The 24,800-nt window shown below is 38.3% G+C and overlaps 2 long non-coding RNA genes across 2 annotated transcripts; both read left to right on the top strand.

Moving 5' to 3' along the window:
* Positions 1 to 15,276: 15,276 nt before the first annotated feature.
* LOC123625719 lies at positions 15,277 to 17,677 on the top strand. The gene is made up of 3 exons (XR_006730629.1): positions 15,277 to 15,460; positions 16,489 to 16,561; positions 17,558 to 17,677. It is a non-coding gene; the product is annotated as an uncharacterized LOC123625719 (long non-coding RNA).
* A 2,496-nt stretch (positions 17,678 to 20,173) lies between these two features.
* LOC123625738 lies at positions 20,174 to 23,485 on the top strand. The gene is made up of 3 exons (XR_006730631.1): positions 20,174 to 20,311; positions 22,765 to 22,857; positions 22,978 to 23,485. It is a non-coding gene; the product is annotated as an uncharacterized LOC123625738 (long non-coding RNA).
* Positions 23,486 to 24,800: the final 1,315 nt, after the last annotated feature.

Genomic DNA, 24,800 nt, shown 5'->3' with positions numbered 1-24,800 from the left:
TCAATGCTAGTAGGTAACAGAGTGAGTGTTTAAAACCATAAATTTAGTTACACTCTTCTTTCTAATCACAAGGGGTATTTGATAAATTTGTGGAAAAATCCCAAGGTACCAGATACAATCTATAGAAATTAATGTGATTTAAACCAGATAGGTATGGCTAAAACATAACAATGGTAGAACAGTTTTATGACTATTTCTCAGCTGTCCTTATTTTCTTATGTTAAAATGTGGCATTAATATAACTTTGTTGCCTTTATATTTACTGAAAAGTATATATGAGTCCTCTAATTCTGTTTTTGTAAGAAAGCTACAGTCATACCACCAGTGTCAACACTTGGACATGTAAGTTGTGTGTAGTTTCTCTGTTTTCAAATAGAGCCTTCCAGAAATTTACATAGGAACTTGCTGATTTAAACATTTACCAAAAAAATTCAGCTACTTCCTGTGTTTGGTACTTTATTTCACTTCCTAAATCATCTTGAAATCAGATATATTAGTGACATTTTTTCTGTTAATAGAGAGTATTTTCTTAATATATGTTACATTATATATTTATATTATGAAATTTAGTTAAGGAATGGTAAGAAACCATAATTCTTAAATGTCTAATTGCTCTGCCTCCCCCCAAAGAGACAAATTACATGTCATAGTAACTGATTTAATAGTTATGCTAAGATTTTTCTCATTTGTTGTAAGTTTCACCATCATATCATTCCAAATATAGACATTTAAAAATTACTCTGTGACTGGGGTGGGGAACAGTTCTATTTGAGCATTATCCACCTATTGGCTAAGAAAATACACTTTTGCCTCATAAAGAATTTTCCTTCTTTCCTAAATTGCCAGTTTTATCTTCAGTCACCTCATGGTCATCTCTATTAAATGTTTCAGCTTTCAACATCATGGTGTCAAATATACCTCAGTGAGAGCTGAAGTGATACTGATAATGGTTTTTAATGCAACTATTTCAGAATTGTATCTGAAGTTGCTTCTTTAGTTATAATTTTTCAATTTACTAGGTGTCCCTGTTGTCTGAGAATGACAGGTGGAATGGAACTGGAGCCCGGGTGCTTGTACAAATCAGTGTTAATATGGGAGGAAGAGTGGAGTTATTTTGACCTGACCATATTACAATAGGTTTGCTTGAAACAATGGCTTTAGTTCAAATTGTGTTTGTAGGATTAAACATATTCTCAAAATCTGAGATACGTGTGTGTGTGTGTGTGTGTGTGTGTGTGTGTGTGTGTATTTAGTGAGGAGGAGAAACAGTCAGGAGGGGCCTCAGGGTCAAAAACAGTCACAGTAAGGGGAAACCACAGAGCCAAGAAAGGCCGCAGAGCCAGGAGTGTCTGCAGAGCCAGGAGGGGCCTCAGATGAGGGAGAAAACAGAGAGCCAGGAGGGGCCACAGAGGGAAGAGGAGTTTCAGGACCAGGAGGTGCCTCAGAGATAGGAGGATCAAAGGGACAGGAGGGGACCAAGAGTGAGGAGGGGCCTAGACCAAGGAAAGGAGACAGAGAAAGATGGGACACTTGGACAGGAGGGGCCTCAGGTTCATGAGGGACTATAGGGTCACAAGAGGGCTTAGAGCTTGCATCACATAACCAGGAGGGGACATAAGGCATGAGATGGTTACAGAGCCAGGAGGTCACAGAATCAGGAGGAGACACAGAGCAGGATGAGTAATAGACCCATGAAGGGTCTCAGGGCTAGATGTGACCTCAGAGACAGGAGAGGATACAAAGGCACAAGGGGGCACAGAATCAGAAGGGGCCTCAGGGCCGTCAGAGGACACAGAGCTCTCAGGTGCCTCAGAGTAATGACAGGCTACATAGCCATTAAGGGACTCAGAGCCAGGAGGGGCCTCAGGAGGGTTTATAGAGCCAGGAATAACCTCAAGGCTAGGAGGGAAGTCAGGATTCAAAGTGACTTGGGGTACTGTCACAGAACAAGGACAAATTCAGCCATGAGAGGCCTAATGCCAGGATTGGATACAGGGCCAGGAGGGGAGACAGGATAGGAGTGGCCTCGGGCAGGAAGGGACAGAGCTGGAAGGAGTCTCAGAGCAGGAATAACCTCAGGGCCAGCAGGGCATACGAGCCAGGAGGGGTCTAAGAGTGGGGAGAGGCCTCAGAAATAGCAGGAGGGTCACAGGCAGGAAGGGACACATCCAAGAGGGGCCTGAGAGTTAAGAGGGGACACAAATCAGAAGGGGCCTCAGAGCCTGAAGGGGACACAAAGCCAAGAGTGGCCACATGACCATGAGGTGACACAGAGCCAGGGAAGGTGACTGAGAGCCTAGAGGGCCCTCAGAGGGAGGAGGGCCCACAGAGCCAGGTGGGAATATAGTTCCATTGGGGCACAGGTCCTTTAGGGCAGCAGTCCCCAACCTTTTGTGCACCAGGGGCCAGTTTCACGGAAGACAATTTTTCCATGGACCAGGTGTGTGTTGGGGGGCATCTAACAGGCATAACGGATGCGGTGATGGGAGCAATGGGGAGCAGCTGTAAATACAGGGGAACTTGACCTGCTGCTCACCCCCTGCTGTGTGGCCTGGTCCCTAACGTTTAAGTAATAAATCTATATAACAAAACATATGTACATTAAAAAAACTGTATGTAAAGATTCGCTTTACTTCTGAAGGGATAAAAGTAGGCAGAATACTCCAATCCACAAAATAATTTTAAAATAAATTCATGGAAATTAAGAAATTACTTCTATCTGTGCAAGATTCATATTACTGCTCTTCCCAGGATTATATCCTTAATAAACTTTTACTAGAACTTTCAAATCGTACATGCTAATTGCCCAGAAATAACAAATTTTATCACATTGTGTACATATTTTAAGCTAACACAAGACGACAGTGTGTTTGTGTATATGTATAATAATCAAAATGACTTTTATTCTTACTTGATATACCTAAATACTCTTCACATGTCAGCACACATACGTATCTATGCCACCTTTTATGATCACATATTATTCCATCTATGGACACAATCAAATTGATTTACAAAATCCATCATATGCATTCCTCTTAAGACCTTATTATTTTAACTTCTGAGAAAAACAAATTGTATGATCTCTATTTCTTGAGGATATTTTAGTATAATGGAACTGATGGGTAAAGGGCATATACAATTTTTAAATGTGTAGTTACAGTTGCGTCGTTAGTGCAGTAGGCAGGGAGCGTGTCAGTCTCATTTGTATGTAGTTACCACCAAGTTGTCTATTTGAAAAGAAATCAGCAACATAAACTGTAAGTACCAGTATAAGTATTTTCCATGTTTAATATTAGTATTTAATATCTTCATTCTTACAAACTTTCTGGATACATTAATGGTATCTCATTTCTCTTTTAACTCAAAATCCTTCTCTTAGCAGAGACACTTAATACTTTTTCCTATGTGTGGGGGGCACTTGAAGATCTGCAAAAAAAGTACTTTGCCAATTTGAAATTAGAGGTCAGCTTTTTCTTGTTTGATTTGTCACCATCAAGTTCTAAATTCTTTCATATATTTGGGTGTTCCCAGATTTTCTATTCTGTTCCATTCATTTATCTGTCTCTTCAACTGTTAATAAATGATTTAATTTGTGAAAATTAATAGCACATTTCGATATCTACAAGTGCAAGTCTTATTCACTCCATCACAAAATTTTTCTTCATGTCATCACAATAGTAAAAGACAGACACCATGTGTAACTCAAAAATTTGGAAACCTTATTACTTTTATTTAGCTCCTGTAAAATTTATTAAGAGCTCATATTTTCAGAAAAATGAGTCTTCCTATTGAAGACTATGGTAGCATCTAACCACTTCAAAGTCTCCTTCTAAGTTCCTTGAGTAAAGGACACATTTACATAGTTTTATATTGACGTAAAATGGATATTGAACTTCTTGCTAAGATGTTTTAGCACAGAATTTGATACAGTGTGTGAACTGTTCCTCTCGTTATGTACCTTTCTATAAGGTGTATAACATAATGATTTAAAATGTGTACATTAACAATAAAACACCGTATATACTTGTGTTAGTTAAGTAGCTAAAATTGGCAAGAAAGTGTCCTAGAAGGGGAATCATGAGTGAACGGGGAAGCAGCTGAAGTTTTGTTTTTGTGCTGCTGCCCATGAAGATGGCCTTGGTGCTGGACCCCTCCCAGGTTTCCACATCCCAGGTGCTGCGGGGCCCACAGGGAGGACAGCCGGGCGCCCTCACTGACAGGACTCCGGGCTCCCGCCAGTCTGGGAAGGGCGTTTCCCCCACACCCGCCAACTGCACCCAGGCCCGGAATGGCCGCTCCCATTACCTCTTCTTTCTATCTCTGGCATCCAAGACCTTTTTCTTCAGCGAAAGGATCCTCTTCACTTTTGCTATGTCACCAGCGCTGGCAGCTTGGTGAATTTTGCCGAGATCTTTTTTCCAGATGTGGTACCATGACTGTAGGAAGGCGCTGTCACCTGCCTCGCCTTCCAGGCCCACTCTGGTCTTGTCAGGGCTGCTGAAGGGGTCCAGTGCAATGAAGACAACTCGATCTGACCACGACCTCCAACAAGGGAAATCCCAGTTTCCAACTTCTGACAGGAGCAAATCGCCAGGCAGCACCAAACACAGCCAAGCAAGGACAAGCACCGCCAGAGCCGTTAAAGCAAGTGTGCATGCACGCATCAGAGAGCCGTCACTGCACATGAGCACAACCTCCAGCAGGAAACCGTTCCCCCAGTGACACACTCTAGAGCACACGGACTCCGGGCTGTTCTGGCTCTGTTGCCCACATGTCCTGCATGTGTGGCTGCAACTCAGGCCCCTACGTGGGCTGGCGGAGCTCACCCTGGGCTGCATCAGGGTTGCCGAGCATGGCACCCGCTGGGCCTATGGGTTACCAGCCAACTGAACTCTCTGCTGACCATGGCTATAAAATTATAGACTCTAAATAAAGCTATTTTTCCAAATCTATTAGAAAATGTGTTTTTCTTTTGAATACCTAAAGTTGGTGCAATTACTTTTCAAATATGAGTGGTTTGAAAAGAGGCTGTCCATGGAGAGCTAGAATAAAATACGATCCTCCAAGATTTGGAAAAATAGAGAGATTTCCCATTCTTGGGTGATAGCATTTGGGCTGGGGCTGGTTAAAGTCCCTGATCTGGTGTTTGCTATATAGGAAGGATCACAGGGAACTGGCATGGGTAGACTCCTGTAGCCTTTTGGTCTCTCTCTGCTGACTGTGGCTATAAAATTATAGACTCTAAATAAGATACGCACATCTCATTGATACATTGAAGCTGAAAAAAAAAAAATCAGTCAAGACCCAAAGATTACCTGGCCACAAAATATTATCTGAAAGCCAGCTTAGGCTCTTATTTCTGGAACTTTTTTCTTCCCCTTTTACAATTTCTCCTCTTAATCATTCCCTTAGCTAAACTCTTTTTATAAAATCCTTAGCTATTCTGGCAGACTGCTTATTAAAAAAGGAAACCCTCTTGAAAACCAGCAGATTTTTTTAAAGAAATATTTTGCCATTCAGACCTTTTTTAAAAGTAAAACATAAAATTCCTATAAAGACACCTTCCCTATAGTAAAAGAAATGATGACATTATTATCTTCAAGGATGAAGAATTGAGTCCAAGAAACTGTCAGAACTTGTCAGAAGAACTCTTGTTTTCAGCCTTCTCACATATTTCAGTCATATTTTCACAGTTAAGTGTTCTTTGTACAATCCAGTATATTGATAACTGAGTCAAACTGCTTTACCCAAAATTTGGTTGACAGCCTTTATAAGATGGCCTACTTAAAAAAATCTTAACCTTATCTCATTTTGTCAGAAAAATGATTTAGATCCAACTGGTTTTTATAAACTGGCGAGTTTATATGTTTTACTATCTCATGACTGAAATTCTAAAATGAAAACTTTAAGACCTTTATGTGTGTATATATATATATACACATTATATATATATATATATTTAGGTATATTGATGCATATACACATGCACTATGTCCTATGTAATGCCTACATAATAAAATCTGGTATAGTCAGCAAAATTGGTTTAAATAAATGAGCACTCAAAATATTTAGTAATTAAATCAAATTTTCAGTTCACATGACAAGAAAAGTTTTATAAAATTAGAAATGTCTTCAAAGTTGTCAACATACTTTCTTTTTTTAGCAAAAATTATTTTTTATTATAATAGTGAAATTATTTTACTGTATTTCACCACTACATAGTAATGGAAAATTGGAAACATTTTAAATGTTCAACAATTGAGAAGATTATTGTAGTTGTATAAACTAGAATATTACACATCAGTTAAAATAACCAACTTGAGCTATATAGATCAACATGGATAAATCCCAAAACCATAGAATAGCAAGTTTCAGAAGAGCATACATGTTACCATTGATATAAAAACAAACAAACCAAAAATACACATTTACAGATACAAACATACGAAGTAACAATGTAAATAAGTAGAGAATATCAGCAAACACAGATGAGAGTGGCTGTCCACAGTGGGAGAACTGTTGTCTAGGGGATGATTTTACATAGATACATGAGGACATTGAGTTTTGTAATCTTTTACTTGTTAACAGGGGAGTAGGTGGTCATGTTATTCTCTGTTCTTTTCTGTTCATGTGAAATCCTGTAAAAAATTACCAAGCTTCCTATACTCTAAGAGGGTTGGCTGTATCTCATGTCCCCTGCATGTCCCCTGCCCCCACAGTGGCATCACCCCTTCAACATACTTTCTTGCCTGGGTTTACCAGCTTACTGGTGAAGGTTTTTGCATCCATGTAACTTTCTGTACTGCTTTCAAAGTCTTTTGATTATCACTTTGGTTAAATCAATGGCTACTATTTTACAGTGTTCTCTGATTTTGATTTGGTCAAATGTTTTGAGCCCTTTAACATCTTTGACAAACCTCCCCTAAATTGAATTCTAACTTAAGCATCTTTAACCTTGAATTAATTATGAAAATTTCCAGTTGGGTCCCTGGAAAGATTCAAAATATATATCTCCCATCTTAATAGGATATTAAATGATTAGAAAAGATGCCTGCTATTATAATTTCTTCTCAAGATTATACTGACGATCCTGGCAGGATCTGTGAAGTAAGATAAATATTTGAAAGAATAAAAAATATTGTCATTATTCACAGATGCTATGATTGCTTATGTTAAATATCTAAAGGAGATTTTAGTTAAGTATTAGAAACAATAAAATTAATAAGGTGGCTGGATACATATCAAAATGTAAAATTAATTGAACATTCATAAACAAGTAGGGATCAATTGTATGAAATAATTTTTAACAGGTACTATTTAGAAAATACTTCATGAAAATATGAAGTATTTAGGGGTTAATATAATAAAGGATGTATAAATCCTTTATGAAAAAATTATAAAATATATTGAAAAACATTTTTAAACAAATATGCAGAGATATAAAATATTCTTAAATGAAACATTCAGTAGAGCACATATTCTTTAATGAAACATTCAGTAGAGCAAAGATACAAATTCTTACCAAAGTGATCATATATTTAATGTAATTGTAGGCAAAATCTCAATGGGGTTTTTCTGGCACAGAACTTGAGAAGATGATCCTAAAAATATATAAAAGAATAAAAAATAAAAATAGTCAAAACACTCCTGAAGATAGACGAAGGTACAGGGATTTTCCCTACTGAGATGGGTGTATACATACATAATGAGTGCGATGCGCACTGTCTGGGGGATGGACACGCTTGAAGCTCTGACTTGGGGGAGGGAGGCAAAGGGCAATATACATAACCTAAACTTTTGTATCCCCATAATATGCTGAAATAAAAAAACACTTTATACTCATTGAGATAACATACTGTTCATTGTGCGATAGATAAATGGTCCTGTGGAACATAACACAGAGCTCAAAACCAACTTTTACCTGCCTGGAAATTTGATTCATAAATGAGCAGTTAAGTCAAGGTCAGACTAGCATATACAGTAGTAACAGATTCTCCTTCACATTTCTCACAACACAAATCCAGTGTGAGTTGGCTGGGGTGGGTGGGGGTGGGATGCGTAATCTGCTCCCCAGAATCACTCAGGGATCCAGGCAAAAAGCAGCTTAATGATCTTGTAGCTGTACGTTTGGGAGCCTTGTGGTCGTTTTGGTCATTATGGCCAGAGTAGCAAGAACGAGAGGATCATGTGCCAGCTCATAAGTCCTTTGACTTAAAAGTGACCGCTCAGAGACCTTGTCCCATAAATTAAAAGCATGGTTCCACCTATCCAAAAAGGAACTAGGAAATGTGGAGAACTGTATGGAGATTCCATGAGTAACAAATATTACTGTTAGTGAGGATTGAAGATCATGGGGAAATCGATAGACTCTTTAATAGATTTAAAAAATAACAGTCTTATGGAGAAATGGTCAGGTGACATAAAGCTTTTCACAGAAGAGAAAATACACTGTCTCAAAGTATATGACATGATGCTAAAATTCATTTGTATTAATAGAAATTAAAATTGAAACCAAAATAAGGCACCCTTGTACACCATCTTTTTGATAAGGTTTAAAATGTGTGAAAATGATCAGGATGTGGAGGAACTTGAACATTCATCTAATGTTGGTTGGGGTGTAATAGTAAAGTAACTTTGGAAATCAGGTTACCGTCGAGTAAGGTATTGAACCTATGCATTTCTGTAACACTAGAATTTATTTCAACAGACCATGAGTACAGTACTCATTCAACAGAATATGTGTATAAGAATGTTCATACAACATGACTCATAATAGCCCCAAACTGAAAACAACCTAATTTTGGTAAAAGAAGACTGAATCAATAAATGGTAATATAGTCATACAATAAAATAAAGTTCAGCAGTGAAAATGAATAAATGCCAGCTAAATGTCTCAACATAGATGAAGCTCAAGAACATCAAGTTTTTGTTTTTTTGAGACAGAGTTTCACTCTGTTGCCTGGGCTAGAGTGCCCTGGCATCTGCCTAGCTCACAGCAACCTCAAACTCCAGGGCTCAAGCAATCCTTCTGCCTCAGCCTCCCAAGTAGCTGGGACTACAAGCATGTGCCACCATTCCCAGCTAATTTTTTTCTATATATTTTTAGTTTTCCAGCAAATTTCTTTCTATTTTTTTTTTTTTTTATTTAAGTAGAGATGCGGTCTCGCTCTTGCTCGGGCTGGTCTCGAACTCCTGAGCTCAAACGATCCTCCTGCCTTGGCCTTACAGAGTGCTAGGATTACAAGTGTAAGCCACTGCGCCTGGCCCAGTGAATGTCATTTTAAAAATTCAAATATTAGCTTGATTTAACTATTTAAAAAGTACTATCCAATTGCCCATCAACAGGCAAACTTTGCAGTAGTTGAGATAAAAATGCTGTTGGTAACATAGGAATTAGAGATGTACTTTTATGTAAGAAAATGACAATTAGTAAGACTTTAATAGGTTGTGAAATATATGTTTTACAATGTTGATAATGAAAAATAACACCCTATTAACACCCACTTTATCAGTGCCTCCAATGCATTATTTTTTAGGATAATCAAATGAAGTTGTCAAATAGAATGAGTATACTCTTTTTTGTGCACGTGTGACATTGATCAATTTTTCTCCCCAGGTGGCATGTTAATTCCATCCAGGCTGCTCCCCAACAGATTAAAGTATTAAAAAAAATACTTGATTCCTGTGGGGGAAGAACTGTTGAATTGATCCTCAAATTTGGAGCCCAGCCCTCAGAGACTCTCTTCCCCACACCCAAGCCCCCAGGCTGTGCCTCCCCAAAGCTGAGCGCACACCTGGGGGCTCAGTTTCTCCTGGTTCCTATTCCTCACAGCTATGGTCTAGCTGATTTACTGTCACCCTCCGAACTCATGGACGTGGCCGGGAAAGTGCCTCAAAGGGGGGGGGGGCAAATGCTGGTGGCAGAATCAGGACAGTAGACAGCTGCAAGTCTCCGACCCCTACCTACCCTGTGTTTTTGTGAAGCCTGTCTGCTTGGCTCCTGGGGCCCAGTCATCCCAGCATCCTGGGAATGAGCCTCAATTATGAGCCACCTGAAAACTTGGGACATCTTGCTCCGCTGGACCAGTGGAGGCGGCTAGGTGAGAGGGAACGGCTCGAAGGACATCAGGGGTGAGGCTAGTGGGTGACCCTGGCACAGGGACAGAGAGAGGAGGACTTGCCTCCATGAAATAACAGGTGGGTGGGGTCAGGAGTGGGGGAGTGTGAGGTCACAGGGGTGACATTGTGACGCACCTGGAGCGGAGTTGGGGATTGGCCGGGCAGGCAAAGGGTAGTGATGAAAAGCTGGTTGCCGAGCTTGAGTGCAGCAGAGCCCGCATGGACTTGAAGGGCTGAACTTGGGCTCCAGCACCCGCCCTTTGGCTGTGACCACCTTCCTGTGGTCATGTCTCAAGGTCACCCTCTTGCCTGCCACTTCCAGTGAGTCTCATCTATTCTACAGCTTCCTCCCCTCTGCTTCCTAATCCTCCATGACTTCTCAGTTTCTGGCTGCCACAGTCCTCCACTTTGCCACTTTGGTTTCCAGAAATTTCGTCCGGAGCCAGCCCTGCTTTCCAGAGTCTTCAGCTTACCTGCTCATTGTCCCCTGTGTGTCCTGTTTGCCTGGAAGTCCAGATGACCGCAATGGAGACGGCCACTTGAGTTTTCTGGATCGCTGTGCCTGTGAGAGATGCGTCGTACATGCGCGGACAGAGAGAGCTTCATAGCAAGGTCGGTTTTCTTAGTGAGAAAGCCCATGCAGTTCCCACTGTAGCCTGGGCTGCACAAAGAGAATTCAGGTGGTGGGAATGAAAGTGGCCACCTGAGAGAGGTCCTTAGAAAATAAACCATCAGAGAGCTCAGCTTTGTTCCTCACAATGAAATTGGAAAGTTTTCTGCTATCTCTCAATGATGTCCCGACTTGTGAGGTCTTCCTCTTCTGGAAATGGAGGGGTTGGGCTTATATCTGAGGTAAGTCCTACATCTAGTCCTAGTGAGTCATCAAAAGGGCTCAGTAACTTAATGACCTCAGAGCTGGGCCCTCTTTTGGCCACATCTATAAGTCCAAGCAGCCTGAATTCTTCTGGATGTTTTTCACATTGATGCTTCTGACATCAAGTTTTTCCTGAAAATGCCAAGAATGATCTCACTCGCTAGGAGATTCCCACCCCTCATGTAGCCCATTTATTTATTTATATGTTTATTTAATGGTAAAATTTTGTTCATTTTTGTTTTATTTTGAAAGAATAGGGTACAAGTTGAATTCTGTTACATGTATATGTGATATAGTGAAGTCTGGGCTTTTGTACCCATCACCTGAATAGTGTGCATTGTACCCCATAAATAATTTTCATCCCTCACCCCCTCCCGCCTCCCTACTTTTAAGTCTCCATTATACCATTCTGTGTGCCCTGGTGTAGCCATAGTTTACACTTATAAGAACATACGGCATTTATTTTTCTGTTTCTGCTTAAATTTATGGTCAGATGATTTTTAAGGTTATAAATGAGCTTAATAACTCTGTAGGATACAAGATCAAACTACAAAAATCAATTGTTTCTATATACTAGCAATAAACAAAATGAAATAAAAATTTCTTTCAAAATAGTATGAAGAAGAATAAAATAGGAATAAATTTAGCAAAAAATTTGTAAACCTGTACACTGAAAATTATAAAACATCACGGAGAGAAATTTAGAAGATAGGAATAAGTGGAAAGACATTTTGTATTCATTGATTAGAGATTCAGTATTGTCAAGAGCACAATTCTACCCAAATTAAACTCTAAATTCAAAGCAAGTCCTATAAATATCCCAGTAGACATTTTTATTGGAATAGACAAGTTGATTTGAAAATTTATATGGAAATGAAAAGGACTTAAAATAATGAAGACACATTTTTTACATAAAAGAATGAAGTTGAAGGACTTATGTACCTGTTTTCAAAACTTACTATAAATCTCCAGTAATCAAGACATCATGGTGTTGACACAAGATCAGGTATATAGATCAATGAAAATTATTTGAGAGTCCTTAAAAAATGTTTAAATTTATGGTCAGATGATTTTTGACAAAGTTATACAGTCTTTTAACAAATAGTGCTGAAACAATTGAATACCCATAAGCCGAAAAAAGCATTATTACTTCACACAGCACATAAAAACTAACTGAAAGTGGATCATAAATCCAAATGTAAGAGCCAGCACTTTAAAATTGCAATAAGAAATAGGGAAAAAATGCATTACCTTGTGTTGTGGAAAATGTTCATACAGACAACATTAAAAGCATAGTCCATAAAAGAAAACATTAAAATGGATTTTTATAGAAATTACAAAGTTTTTCACTTCTAAAGACACCATTAAGAAAACTAAAATACAAGCCACACACTGGACGATGAAATCACAAATAATATATCTGATGATAGACTTGAATCCAGAATATATAAAGAACATGTAAACCTCAACAATAAGAATAAAACTAAAAAATGTTCAAAAGACTTGCACAGACATTTCACCAAAGAAGATATAAGAATGGCTAATGGGCCTATGAATGATGAGCACATTGTGATAATACTCAACATTATTGACCATTAGAGAAGTTCAGATTAAAACCATAATGATATACTATTACATACCCACTAAAATGACTGCAGTAACCCAGAAAATAACAAGTGTTGATGAGAATGCAGAGAAACTGGAATCCCCACATGTTGTAGGTGGGAGTGTAAAAAGGTACAGCTACCTTGGAAATCAGTTTGGCAATTTCTTAGACTTACCACACAACCTGGTAAGTCTACTTCTGGGAATCTCTTTAAAAGAAATGAAAACACGTTCATACAGAGACACATACGTGGATGTTTCTAGCAGTGTTGTTCATAATGGCTCAAACTGGAAGCAATCCAAATATGCATCAATTGGCAGATGATTAAAGAAATGTGGTATATACATACTATGGAATACTATTCAGTAATTAAAAGCACACTACTAAGTACTAAAATATGGATGAAACTTAAACATGCTGAGTGAAAGGAGCCAGACCAAAAACGTCTGCATATTGTGTGATTCCATTTACATACAATGTCTAGGAAAGTAAGTTTATAGAGACAAAGTAGGTCAGCATTTTTCTAAGGTGGGGAGTGGGAGACGGGATTAACTGCAAATGATTGTGAAGGAACTTTTTGCAGGTGATGGAAATGTTCTAAAACTGGATTGTGGTGATGTTTGCATAAGTACAAATTTATCAAAACAATTTGAGTTTACATTTCCAGTGGGCAAATTTTAGGGTATGCTAATCATACATCAATTAAGCTATAAACGTAAAAAGGAAGAAGAAAAAAGTTATTAAGTGGTGTTTCTTTTGGTAGACGCTTAAAAGCTTATTTACATAGTAAGCTTCTGTTACGATAGTTAGGAGCTAAGAAGTAATGGCTTTGGTTTCAACATCAAAAAAGTTTAGTGTATGGTATGGTTTCATGTTAAAAAATCAGCTTACAATGGAAACATATGTTAGGAACAATATTTTTGTTTGTTTAATAAGAGGGTAAAATTTCTTGTGACTTAAATTTTATAAATTTCCTATATTGGATTTATAAGTAAATTACCACTGATCTCATCACTGCTTAAAACACAAAATTATACGTACCAACTTATATTGAACTAAATGAAATGATAATGGATGCCATTCTAAACGTTTTAATTTCATAATATTTTTACAAGCTACAAATCATAAGGATTTAATGTATTAGATAAATTACAATTTCCCTATCCTTATCTACCTTTAAGATCTTAGATAAATCATTCAGTTAATTAATAAGTTTTGAAAGCCTGGAAAGTTTCTTAGTAAAAAACAGACACAAAACACTTATAAATAATGATAATATCTATTCTTGTTATTTTTGAATGGCAATGGCTTAAGGACAAAATATATATCCTCCAGTTGCCCTCAGAGGAGATATATATATATACATATATATATGCATGCACATACAGTATGTTCAAAATTATACAACACAAATAAATATGTATGTGTGTGTATATGTATGTGAATATGTGTATATTCATCTATTTCAATTGTTAATCAATTGTTAATATGTGTTGATGGAGAAAAAACAGTAAAACAATTCATGTTTTTTTTATTCTCTAGTTCTTTTTTTCTGTCTGGAAAAGGTTATTTTAATTAAAGATGATATTTAATATAAATATTATATAATTTCATTTATAATATATAAATTATATTTTATGATATATAACATTTATATTTAATATGAAGACACTTAATTTAAATAATTATATAAGATACGATAATTAGAGACATGAAAATATGTATACAAGAAACTAGATATGATTTCCTTCTTATTTAAGAAATTAATAGTTTATCCACAGGACAAATTTAATATGATATATATGTATTATTTAATATACTGATTAGTTAATTATTTGTTAAAACCATAGGGAATTTTTATTATTACCAATTTTTATATTTATATATCTGTGTATGTCTAAACCTATAAGTCCTTTCCTTTAAATTATTATATAAATACTTATAAAGCAGAAACAAAATGAGTGACATTTTTATTTAAAATGACTGGGCTATTTTATGCTTATGTGGAAGTTTCTTCTTGTAATTCTGTTAAATTTTGGTTATTGTTTTTTACACTCCTAAATCAGTTTTTAAAAAGAAGTCTTGTTTGCTTTTCATAATTTATTTTCAATTACAATTGTTACAGTGTTTTTAAAATGTATGAAATTATTTCTGACATTAGTTATGATTTATATCATGTCTTCTGTAACTACTATTTTTTGTTTTAGCTTTCCAAAATTCAAAACAGTAATTTTGTTCTACAAAACAAAGGAAAATAGGAATAATTAGGTTTGTTAAAACTCTTTAGGTTTTAAATAATTCAAAACTGTTATGAGAGCCATTGTCCTTCAACCTTGGTATTTAAAAACAACAAAAAAGTAAGTTTTACTTCCCTCTGTGCAAAAATTAAAGTGCTCCAAACCTGGCAAATCCAAAAGAGAGTTGATATTAGGTTAATTATATATTAGTAAAACATATTAATAGAAGTATGTTTTAATAACTGTGTACTTTTCAAGTTAAAAGAAGCATGCTGCTATTTAAACATAAATACTGAAATATAAACTATCAGATTTTTCTCTAGGATTCTAGGCTCACAAATCCTTTTTCATGTTTTGTTCATGAAAACTCTGACCAAGTGCTGACTCAAGTATGTGGGAATCATTAGAGACCTACTGCTTATTTCAGTATTTTGTTAGATCTAGTGGCCAAGCCATATCCACCTTGTTTGGGATCTATAACAGCAATAGAAAAATGTATGAAAACTTCCATTGATTTAGTTCCAGAGTTTCTACTACACTTACTGGTTCCTATCCTCCACAGACTCTTTTACTGGCAGTCACCTGGCATCCTGTGAAATATTACTGCTTTCGTCTTCAAAGGTCTCTATTCATTGCTGCTTCACTCTGAATCCAGCCACCCTTCATTCATCACCTAAAGAAAGAACCCAACAATAACTTGCCAGCATTTTGGGAACTATTCACAATAATTTAAACCTTATAGACAAAACAACCTTGATTTTAATGTGGTTTTATGTAGTTAATAATTTAAAAAAACTAAAAATTATGAAGCTGAGTATGCTATAAGAAACTTAAATCAGGCCTTGAAATATAAGCTTCTCACAGAAATAAAATAATTCCAGATGGTTGCATTAATTGCCATCATTCAGATATATCAATTGCCAAAAGATAAAGAAAGAAATATTTATTGTTGTGGTAGGTATGATTTTAGGTTAGTTCACGACTATGAAATGCTTTAGAAACAAAAAGATGTCCTATTATAAGATGGTGAATTAAAAGCCCTAGTATTTCTATAGGCCATGCTCCCTAGACAAGCAGCTGATTAGCAAATCACAGAAATGGTAGAGGTCATTGATTTACATCCAGAAACCTGACTTTAGGCCGGGCGCGGTGGCTCACGCCTGTAATCCTAGCTCTGGGAGGCCGAGGTGGGTGGATCGCTCGAGGTCAGGAGTTCGAGACCAGCCTGAGCAAGAGTGAGACCCCGTCTCTACTAAAAATAGAAAGGAATTATCTGGCCATCTAAAAATATATATACAAAAAAATTAGCCGGGCATGGTGGCTCATGCCTGTAGTCCCAGCTACTCGGGAGGCTGAGGCAGTAGGATCGCTTAAGCCCAGGAGTTTGAGGTTGCTGTGAGCTAGGCTGATGCCACGGCACTCACTCTAGCCCGGGTAACAAAGTGAGACTCTGTCTCAAAAAAAAAAAAAAAAAAAAAAAACAGAAACCTGACTTTAGCTTGGTCAAAAGGAGACACTAAGAAGAGAGAAGCAACCTCTAATATTTGGAAACTCACCTAGCACTGTTAAGATTTGGTGTTGCTAGGAGTAGACCAGGTATTCATAGCAAGGTGATAATATTTTTCTGCTTAATGTAAATAATTCCGCAGAGCACTAGCTTCAGAAGAGGCCGCACAGTGATTGTGGTGGATCAAGAGAAAAAGAACAACTCTCTACAGTCAGGTTTGTATGAACTAAAATAAAATCTTAATCCCCCCAGCTGTGATGGAATGGACGTCCTCTTGGCAAAGGGCACTGCAGAAATAACCTAAGGCTCAGATACTGGCTATGAAACGGTAGGTGCACCTTTATCCTTTTGGAGACATCATACTTTATGACAGTGAGACAACAAATCATGAACAGACCTAAGGCTATAGAAGGAAAATAGCCTAAAACAAACCTATACGCCTTCAATTTACATAAGAGACCTCTTGAGTTTCAGTAAACATCCAATGGCTTATCTCTCATTAACAGATTTCTTTTTATTTTTATTTTTTTATATTTTTTATACTTTAAGACAGAGTCCCACTCTGTTGCCCAGGCTAGAGTGCCATGGCGTCAGCCTAGCTCACAGCAACCTCAAACTCCTGGGTTCAAGCAATCCTCCTGCCTTAGCTTCCCGAGTAGCTAGGACTACAGGCATGCGCCACCATGCCCGGCTAATTTTTCTATATATATTTTTAGCTGTCCAGATAATTTCTTTCTATTTTTAGTAGAGATGGGGTCTCGCTCTTGCTCAGGCTGGTCTTGAACTCCTGAGCTCAAACAATCCACCCACCTTTGGCCTCCCAGATTGCTAGGATTACAGGCGTGAGCCACCGCATCTGGGCAACAGATTTCTTAAGTTAAGAAATTCCAAGACTTAAGACAAAGCTTCATACTTTAACCAGTTACAAGTCAAAGAAACTGTAAGTGCACATATAACATATAAGAACACACTTTAAGATGTCCTGCCATTTCAGGGAAAACAATACACGCCCTCCACATACTGACTTAGGGAGTTATTTGTAGTTCCTACCTGCATGAACCTATACAACCAAACTGCACCGCAGTAGTGTGGGCACATATTCTCAGGACCTCCTGAGGCCATGTGCTCCAGGTGAGCCAGTCATGCATGTTCAGATCAGAATAAACCTCTTTAATTATTTTAAAGAGTTTGGGTTCTTTTCTTTTCACAAGATGGTGCTCACACCTGAGGTTCAAAGAAGACTCAGGATTCCTTGAAGGAGGAGCCCAAAATCAGCAACAGGTAGCAGCACAGCATCCAAAGCCACCCACCTCCAAGCTTTCCCTTGGGCTGAACTGGTAAGTCCTCCTGTGTCCCCAGACCTCACAATCTTGGTTGATGGTCCTGGTATATTCTGAGCCGTGGATACTTTTTCTAGGAAGCTGTTTTGATGGATCCTAATTTTGACTTGGAGGTGCACTCTAAAGGGTCTTCTCCATTCATTGCCTCTTCCTCACCAAATTTCTCTGAATTGGCCTTTCTGGGCCTTTGTGAAATGAAGGAGGAAACTGAACTGTCCCATTTGTAGACAAATAAGAGTCTCAGTTGCTCAGCTCCGAAGAGAAAGGGCATTTTCCTCCTCCCAGCCAAAGGGAAACCTGGGTGACTGCAGGTGCAAGTGGGAGTGCTTGGGGTGACTGCCCCCGGTCGGACATGTCCCTGCAGGGAATCCCCAACAAAATTAATTAAAAGAAGGATCAGCCAGGAAATGCACATAAGAGCTGATCACTTGGCATTTTGAGCCTTCTCAGAGGAGTTAGAGCCCTGGAGAGAGAACCTGAGACACGGGTGAGAGGCGGGAACCAACTCAGTGGTGAAACCCTGTGTGATCCTGCCCACAATCAGCACACTCTGATCCACTACACTGACCCCTAGACCGCTGTTCGGTTGCTTCCTGTAAAGAAAAATGGGAAGCCAATCCTCTACAAGTGAGAAAAGGCAAGGAGAATGATCCTATCTGGGCACCCCGGTCGCATTCCGGCAACTCTACTCACAAGTGTGTGTGTAAATGGCAAGATTCAAAGGCGTGCCAGGTACGCTAGGACTGCAGCTGGTTAGGGCCAATTCTTGTGCACATGTTTTAACTGAAGGGCAAATTGCATCCATGAAAATTCAGAGCTCAAGTGCTCGACCTGCCTCTATGAATTTAAAATGTCCAGTCTTTCAAGCTCTCTGTCTCTGTTGTCTGTTCTGTCAACTCTCAACCTGCTAAGTTTTCCTGTTGCTCTTGAGGTGGACTCAAAGTTTATGCTATTTGTCATTCAAAGCTACTTGGAGATCTTACAGCCAGTTCAAGCTAAAACACAAAGATTGAGCACTCTTTTTCCTCTAAGGAAAAGAAAGAAAAAAAGGATAAAAGGGTCTTTTTAAAATCAGACTGCCACCAAACTCTTTTATCCAACACTTTGGTCCATAGGCTTAATTAGCTTAACTCTCAGGGCCATGAAAATTCAAACATATGAAAGAGACCAGTTTTGTCAGAGGTAATTCTGGTCCAGTGATGTTTTGTAAACCGGGGAGTTTCTATCAGAACCTCATGGCTAGAATTGTGAGGTTAAAGGTAATGGAACATTGTGTGTGTGTGTACGTGTGTGTATGTTTATATGTGTGCATGTGTTTAGATTTATTTGTGGATATCCATGTAGTATGTGTTGTGTTTACATGATGCCAGACTGGTTTATACATAAGGCAGCACTCCTAACTTACTTAAAAAGAAGCAAGATTACTCTGTATTTCCTATGAATTTAGTAAACTTTGGTAAATGAATTGGCTTATTTAAACAGGGTAAGTATGAATGGTGAAGTGAAAGTGAAAATTTTTTCAAATTGTGAGCATACATTTTTATGTATGCTCCTGGACAGTTTGATGTGTTTAAAGTGTCAGTTTTTAGCACAAAAATCTTACAACTCTAAACCCATCCTAAAGCAAAATGGTCTTTGTTTGTATCATTTCTGATAAGTTAGGGATATTTAATGTTAGTCTCACAATAACAGCAAAATCTCCTGCCTTATGAACAAAACTGCCCATGTGTTTAATGTTCTTAAGTATCTAAAAAGGGAGACAGGCTGAACTAAAATAAATGGTCAAAAAATTAACATAATGGAAACATGAAGCACATAGGAGCACAGAAAGACATACTTATGGTCAAAAGCTTATGAAGTTATTATGGTTTTGGCCATTGAATCCTAGATACGATGTATTTTCTTCCCCTGATTTCAATGTCTGTGCAAAGGTACACATAAAATGTGTTTCTAACTCCCTCTTTCTATCATTTGATATGAACGTTACCATTAGGGATTTGAACCTGTGGTTACAAGGGCTTAAACTGGCAGCTTCAGTTTTCCCTTTGGTCTTATCCACTGTTCATTTGTCCAACTCTTACTACCTAGGACGTTATGTGTCCACTGCACAGACACAGCACAGTTTCTGCTTAGGAGAACAAATCCCTAAGCTGTTAAATTTTATATAATACTTTATTTTAGGGTAAACACAATGGTTATTACAATACAAAGAGAATCTCCAAACAGTATCCTTAAACCCACCGGTAACCTGTAATACCCCCCTTTGACATGTCATGCCTTTTGGGGCAAAACCAATGTATACCTTCTGTGTACTGAATTATGGGCAAACCCTGCCCTTCTGAAAGGTATAAAGCCAAGATGTAACCCAATCAGAGTGAGAGCACTCGCTGAAAACCTCTTGCCTGTGATTTTCTGGTCCATGGTCACACATACTCAGCTCAGGATAAACCTCTTTCATTTACTTTTCAGAGTTTGTGTTCCTGTCTGTTCACAAGATGATGTCAACCTGTGTGGCACCCAGAAGACTCACCAACCCCTGAGAGAGTAGCCAACCATGAGTGCCAGGTAAAGGCATGGCCCCCTCGGGTGCTCACACTGCTTCAAGATTTCACTTGGTCTGAACAGGTTAGTTCTCTTGAGACTGCACGGCCCTCACGATCTTGGTTGATGGTCATGGATTTTTCTGATCTGTCAATACTTTTACTGGGAAGTAGTTTTGAGGGGTCCTAATTTTGACATGGTGATGAACTCAAAAAGGTCTTCTCCATTCATGGCCTCTTCCTCCCCAAATTTCTCTGAATTGGCTTTTCTGGGCCGTTATAAAAGGAAAGAGGAAACTGAATTGTCCCGTTTGTAGACAAATGAGAGACTGAGTTGCTGAGCTCCAAAGAGAAAGGGCATTTTCCTCCTCCCGGCCAAAGGCACGCCTGGGTGACTGTGGGTACAAGTGGGAGTGCTTGGCGGGACTGCCCCTGGTGTGACGTGTCCCTGCAGGGAATCCCCAACAAAATTATTTAAAAGAAGGCTCATCCAGGAAACGCACATGAGAGCTGATCACTCGGCATTTTGAGCCCTCTCGGTGGTGTTAGACCCCTGGAGACAGAACCTCAGACACAGGTGAGAGGCGGGAACCGACTCAGTGGTGAAACCCTGTGTGGACCACCCACAATATCCATCTGTGTCATAAAGAAACTCACAGTAAATTGTTAGGGTACAATCCATGTTAGTCATGTGTTCAAGAATTCACAGATATTTCTGTATTGCATTCCTTTCTTTCTTATTCTTGTCTGGTTTTTATGGAGAAATAGTGTTTTAATTGCTAATGGAGACCTATGAGTCACAGCCAAGATGCAGCCAAATATGGGATCCTTAAATTAACTACTTTACTTCACCTACCTATGCATGTATACATACTAGGTGCATGTCTAAGCAAACAGTTATAGAAATTGCAAAAATTTCCTAACAGCGAAGTGTTACCTAGCTAGCAATTGCTTAAAACAACAAAATATGCAAAGATTTGTAGTTAGATTAAAATATAATTTTAAGATCCATGGAAAAAAATTGTTTGTAAGACTGATTATATCTTCTTCCATCTGTATAGCTATATTTCCTTGTGTCTATATATGTTATGTATATAATATTTTGCTACCAATATATACAAAGGTACTTTAATTGATTATCTTAGAAATAATTGCTACATCAAATATTTTTCTAGAAAATAGAAACTAATTGAAATGCTTTTTTAGAGTATGTGACTTTAATAGTACAATAATTGACCTCTGCTCAACTTTTTTTTTTAATTCCATTTCACTCTACTTCACAATTTCTGTTACATTCACCTACACAGTGAGACTATTAACATGGACCTGAGTACTCAGAGATACTGTGAATGTCCTTCAGTATTCTCTCAAATTGTCACAGCTGATTCATACTTTGACGTTTAGCCGGGGATCCATTCTTTTTCCTTACTTGTTCATCATATGGACAATGTTTTACTCCATAAACCGGGTGTCCTCTTAGACATCCTCATTCTTTGAAAGTCTCTGACTGAGTGACGCCATAAAGCCTCTAGGTCCAAACTCCAGAGGGTACATGCAACTGTTACTTAGTTTTAACATAAAATATTTCTGGGCACTCAAAAGCTCACCCAAAAATTCCTTGAGTCAATTTTGTTATAGCCCTCATTAGAGATTATATATTGGTAAAAGGAAATGTTGCCACTATTTACACAGACTCCAAAGATGCCTCTGGAGGCAGGTGATCTTCTGTTGCCAGGGTGTCTGGACACTGTTGGGATTTAAGTGAACAATTTGATACCGGGACTAGCTATATGCAGACACTGACTAATATGCTTGAAACATATCATCAGCAGGTGAAAGGACCATGGCTTCCACCAACTGATATGCTCTGCCATCCTTTTTGACCAAGAGAGTCTGTATACATCAAAATTTTTAGAGAAACACATGTACTATCATCTCTCTGGGCAGGCCCCTTTGAAGTACTGTTAACTACCTACATGGCCATCAAAATAAAAGAAAAATTTTCCCGGATTCATGCGAGCTACACCAAAGTGCACTGAGACAGTAGGAAGATCACCCCTACAGGGACCCGAAAGCAAGGATTTCCAGGGCTAGTTCCCAGGCCCCTGAAGCAGACATCACCAAAAAGTAGACAGGTTTTTCCCAAGATCTTAGATCAAGAAACCACATCTTCTATCTAACAACTCCTTTTTTGTGTGTTTTTTTTCTCTCTTTTTATCCCCTCCCCTCAAGAAGAGTTCTTCATAAACCCTTTTTCTTTTGAGCCTCCCTGTTCGAGGATTGCACATGGGAAGCTGAGTGGGGATTGCCTCAACCTATCCCAATTTCCCTTTTAATCTTCCACTATGACTTTTCTTTCAAACTATGACTCACTCTTACTAACTCTTACTGTTTTTCCAGCAGGTCAGACACAGACCCAGCATCCCTTTGCACCAGTTTTTCAAACCCTGGCCACACTAACTAATCAATCCAATTGCTAGTTGTGCCACCATGTAAATCATACAAAGGAACTTGAACTCATTTTTGTTTCTGCCAAAGTGAGTGCCTGGTGGGACTGGTCTGGAAGATGGAGATATGACAAGCAGTGGCATCCACAGCCAAAGAAAACATGTTATGGTACTGCTGCTGTTGGTGAGTAACTGAACACAGAAAAAGTGTCTTTTTCTCAGGTAAAGTCACTAGAAAGAAAATTTTTATCTCTTCTGGGTGACATTCTAGGGCAATATTATGATCAATGGTTTGATTCCACAGGAGGCATTCTTGCACCTCTTAGATGATGCTGACACTACCCCTCATGATGTCAATGCTTGCTAAATGATAAGATGTTCTGGATGGCTCGCAAGCCAGGCCTCTGCAGCTTGCTCCCTTTGCTAAGTTGACGGACACTAATGATTACATATGGACAGACCAAAAGTCTGGACTGACTTGGTTTCGTGACAAAACCAAGCCCTGTATCTGCCAGAACTGGACCAAAGGCCTTTTGTATCAAATATTTCACAACCTGTTTTGTTCTCAGAGACTGGCAGGGACACATGGAGATGAAACTGTCCATATTAAAGTACTGTGAAGCCACAAAGTATAAATAGTAATCCAGGTCTCATTTTCATAGAAGTACAGATACAGACAGAAATCAAAGAGCCATTGTTCCCTAACTTCCTTGCTGCTGCAAAGGGTTACTACTTAATTGCACTACTTGTGCCTCCCTGACAGGCACCCGATATGTGACTCCCCCACTATTTCTATAGATAAAATTGCTATTGTAAATCCCAAGACTTTGACTCCATTGCTGTTTAAGTCTTAAGACTGGTCTTTGAGGTGTTTTTCAAACTCTGCATCCTGGAGACCTGCTGACACCAACCAGACCCGTGGACAGATGTGGGAATGGATCCAACAGCCTCGAAAGCCCCTACCCAGGAAACCTACCAACTGACAAGATAATTTCTGCATTCCAACCCTATGAGCTCATCCCTCACCCATCAGCAGACCCTATTCCCTAGCCCTTTGCTCACCAAACTGTCCCTTTAAAAACCTTTTCTCCCAAATGATTGAGGAAGATGGATTTGAGAAATTACTCCCCTCTCCTCGCATGGTGCCTGTGATAATAAAACTGTTTCTCTGCTGTAACCCCTGCTGGCTCAGTGTGTTGATCTCCTGTTGAGCAGCAGGCAGTGAACCTGCTCGGGCTGTAACAGATACTGGAGATGTAGAAGTGCCAATGAGAAAGAGCAAGTACAGCAAACTCCACACTGGGAGTCACAGGTTCCAAACTGACCCTCTCGGAAAATAACACTGGTCTTTTTGTTCTTAGGAGAACTCTTATGTTTTCAGCCTTCTCACATGTTTCAGTCACATTTTCACAGTGAAGTGTTTTCTGTACAATCCAGTATATTGAAAACTGAGTCAAACTGCTTTACCCAAAATTTGGTTGACAGCCTTTATAAGACGGCCTACTTAGGAAAATCTTAACCTTATCCCATTTTGTTAGAAAAATGATTTAGGTCCAACTGGTTTTTATAAACTGGTGAGTTTATATGTTTTACTATCCCATGACTAAAATTCTAAAATGAAAACTGTAAGACCTTTTTTATGTGTATATGTATATATATATATACACACTATATATATATATATATATATATATATATTTAGACGTATTGGTGCATTATGTCATATGTAATATCTACATAATAAAATCTTGTGTAGTCAGCAAGAAATCTCTTCAAAAGTTGTATTTTGATTGGTTTAAATAAATGAACACTCATAAAATATTTAGTAATTAAATTAAATTATTTTTAGTTCATATGACAAGAAAAGTTTGGCAAATTAATTGGTTTAAAAATTAATGATAACACAAAATTAGAAATGTCTTTAAAGCTGTCAACATACTTTCTTGCCTGGTTTACCTGCTTACTGGTGAAGGTTTTTGCATCCATGTAACTTTCTGTACTGCTTTCAAAGCCTTTTGATTATCACTTTGGTTAAATGAATGACTGCTATTTTACAGTGTTCTCTGATTTTGTTTTGGTCAAATGTTTTGAGCCCTTTAACATCTTCGACAAACCTCCCCCAAATTG

This window comes from Lemur catta, chromosome 21, assembly GCF_020740605.2.
Source record: "Lemur catta isolate mLemCat1 chromosome 21, mLemCat1.pri, whole genome shotgun sequence".
In the NCBI taxonomy this organism is placed as follows: Eukaryota; Metazoa; Chordata; class Mammalia; order Primates; family Lemuridae; genus Lemur; species Lemur catta.
Note: the sequence above shows the minus strand (reverse complement) of the source record. Positions and strands in the feature narration are given on the sequence as shown.